Source organism: Bison bison, unplaced genomic scaffold, assembly GCF_000754665.1.
Source record: "Bison bison bison isolate TAMUID 2011002044 unplaced genomic scaffold, Bison_UMD1.0 scf7180017861786, whole genome shotgun sequence".
NCBI classification, from domain to species: Eukaryota; Metazoa; Chordata; class Mammalia; order Artiodactyla; family Bovidae; genus Bison; species Bison bison.
The window spans coordinates 14301-17370 of record NW_011492358.1 but is presented as its reverse complement, the minus strand read 5'-3'; positions in this window follow the sequence as shown (position 1 = coordinate 17370).

Sequence of the window (3070 nt, the reverse complement as noted above, 5' to 3'; positions counted from 1 at the left end):
GCTGGCACAGCTTGTGCATCAGCAAGCACAATGTGTGTTTGGGGGGAAGCACCAAGATTAATGGATGTGTTTTGTGGAGCTGCGGTGGGACTTCCCGATACTGTAATGCTCTACCAGAAGAATGAGGACAAAGGCAAGCGCTGGCACACTCGCAAAGACTCTGCCTTCACATGAAGTGCAGGAAGGACATGAATCGCATTCTACCCCACAGTAGCAAAGCCACTAGAGTAGGAACCATAAATACATCCCCCACTGCTCCTGGAGCTGCCAGGTGCGGTGATCTCCTGGACTTACCTGACAACACAAGAGTGGCAACAAGCCAGAGGTGCAGTAACAAGCAATATTCTGTGAGTGTGTGAAGTGTGGAGATGTTCCAGAGTGGCTTTCATATAGAGATGAATTTCTCATAATCACATAAAGACTATGTACAGTAACTTTAGGCTTAACTTCTCTGTGTGTGTACACACACACATGTGTTTGCTTTATATATATTCGCAACACATTTTTAGCTCTTCTGTAACTTTCCATTTTGCAATAAATCAAATTGGAGCCTTGGTGTGAGCCTTGGTCAGGGAACCAAGATCCTGCATACCACATGGTCAACAAAAAGAAAAATGAAATAAGGAACATTTCACTAATATTTATCACTCCAGGATTTCATTACTCCTATTAAGATTAGGGAACTAAATTCCGTGTATGTATCTACTGATCAGCTTACATATGATGATCACCACGAAGTTTCAAGGATGGCAGTCCTGATGTTTACTAATTGTTAAGGCATATGCATTTCATATATTTTTGACACATTAAAATATCAAAGGAAATTATAATGTTTAGAACACAAGTGCCAACATAGCCATTTATTCATTTTATGACTGTCCAATCACTTATTTAATACTTACTGAATTGATTATTGCCAACAAACAAATAATCAAAACCATGTTCATGAAATTCCACATTCCAGTCGAAGAGTCTGCCACAGAGAGGAGGGCAGAGGCTTGATTAGACAGTAAAGAGTTTGTCCTTTATTTGTGGTGCAATCTAAAGTCACTGAAGGATTTAAGCAAGGTAATGGTATGATCTCATTTGTGCTGAATGTTTTTAAATGATCATTTTGGCTGCTGTCTAGAGAATAAACTATGGCAGAGCAAGGGTAGAAACAGGGCCCATTTTAAAGTAAACTGTACTAGCTTAGAAAACAGTGTTTCAAACTAATATATTAGGAGGTTGAGAGAAGAGGATGCACATGTATTTGGGGCATTGAACTAACACAATTTGCTAATAGATTGTACTTAAAGGGAGAGAGAAAGGGGAAAGTTGAGGACAAATTTTATCCTATTGTCTGGCCAACTGGATGGCTGGAGATGCCTGTAACTGATATATTAATATTAGAAAGCCATGGGAAAAGAAGTCTAGGGTGGGGTATCAGGAGTCCTATTTTCAAACACACTGAGTTTGATATCCATATGAAGATGTCTGGGAGGTAGCTGGATATTGGAATCTGGCATTCAGAAGGGAGGGCAGGGTTGGAGATGTAAATATGGAAGCCATGAATGTACAAGTGGCATTGAAAGCCATGGAACAGGATGAATTATGCAGAGAAATCATGTAAAATAGACAAGAAGACCCAGAAGCTCAATCTTTTAGAAACTGGGAAGGAGTAGCAGAGTCAGAAAGGAGACTGGAAGGCACACGAGTGGGAGGCTAGGAGAGTTTGGCATTCTAGAAGCAGGTTCAGGAGCTGGAGCAGGTAGAAATCCAATTGGAGTTTAAAGATATTTAGGACAAAGGAAGTAGAGACAATGCATGTATGCCACTCTTTCAGTAAATTGTAATGGGAGTGGAACAGAGCTATTAATTTTTTTCTCTAAAAACACAGTATTTAAAGATGATACCTTTGATCACATTTCACTTCTGCTACAAATCAAATCACCGCAAACATAGTTACTTAAAAGATAATTTTAAAAAGGATAAATATTTATACTTGCTTACTATTTGGCAGGCTGTTCATCTGGTCTGGGTAAGCTTGGCGGAGCTTGGCTTGTCCCGATGGCCTCATTCACATGTCTGATTGTTGACTCTATGGCGGGTAAGGAAGAAGATGACTTGGCCATGTGTCCCACATCATCCAGCAGGTTAGCCTGGGCTCATTCACATCTTGTGATTATAGAGCTTCCAAGACCAATGCACACTTTGCAAGTCTTTGCTTATGTTACACTTGCTGTGGTTCCATTAACCAAAGTGAGTCACACGGGCAAGCCAGGAGTGGAAGGGAAATGCTCAAGGACATGAAGAGAGAGAGGAAATTACTGCAGTTCTTTTTGCAAATAATCCCCCACAACTATTAATGTATTTCTAATTATGTGAATTCATCCTCCGAGTTGCTCATGTTAGAAATCTCCAAGTTATTTTCTCCTTTTTTCCTCTCCTAGTGTAAAATGGGAATTATTTAATTTACTAAGTAAAAACGTCTTTTGTGGAAAATCATTTTCTCTCTGTACTTTAATAATCTAAATATTAATATAAACTTTGATCACAGACACATTACAGTTTTAATTATATTCAGAAGCTGGAGAGAAGTAACATAATTGGCAGACTAAAATATGAAATTTATTTACATCCCTTATAACAAAATGTGGCTTAATAACCCAGTAATCCATTTCATTTTATTTGTTTTCTTACACATATGCAAAGAGGTAATCACCACTAAGTGGTAATATTTAAACACTTGGAAAAAATATTAAGCAGCACTCCTGTCTTAGGTGATTGTGTATATGCTTCTTATCGGAAGTTGGCAGCAAGTGAAATTAAATGGTTTTCCGAATGACTGCATTGTCAATCCACCTCCTTTCAGCTAATTGGCTGATTCCCATCATTGCTGCCTCCCAAGGGGGTCACCTGCAATGACGAGGAGTATAACAATCCTATGTGGCACCAAAGCTTCCTACAACCAGGGGTTGGTGCAACCCTACAGGGGGCGTTCTCTCTCTCTCTCTCTCTTTTTTTCTTTGCCTTCCCATGTGGGATCTTAGTTCCCTAACCAGGGATCAATCCTACCCCTCCTGCATTG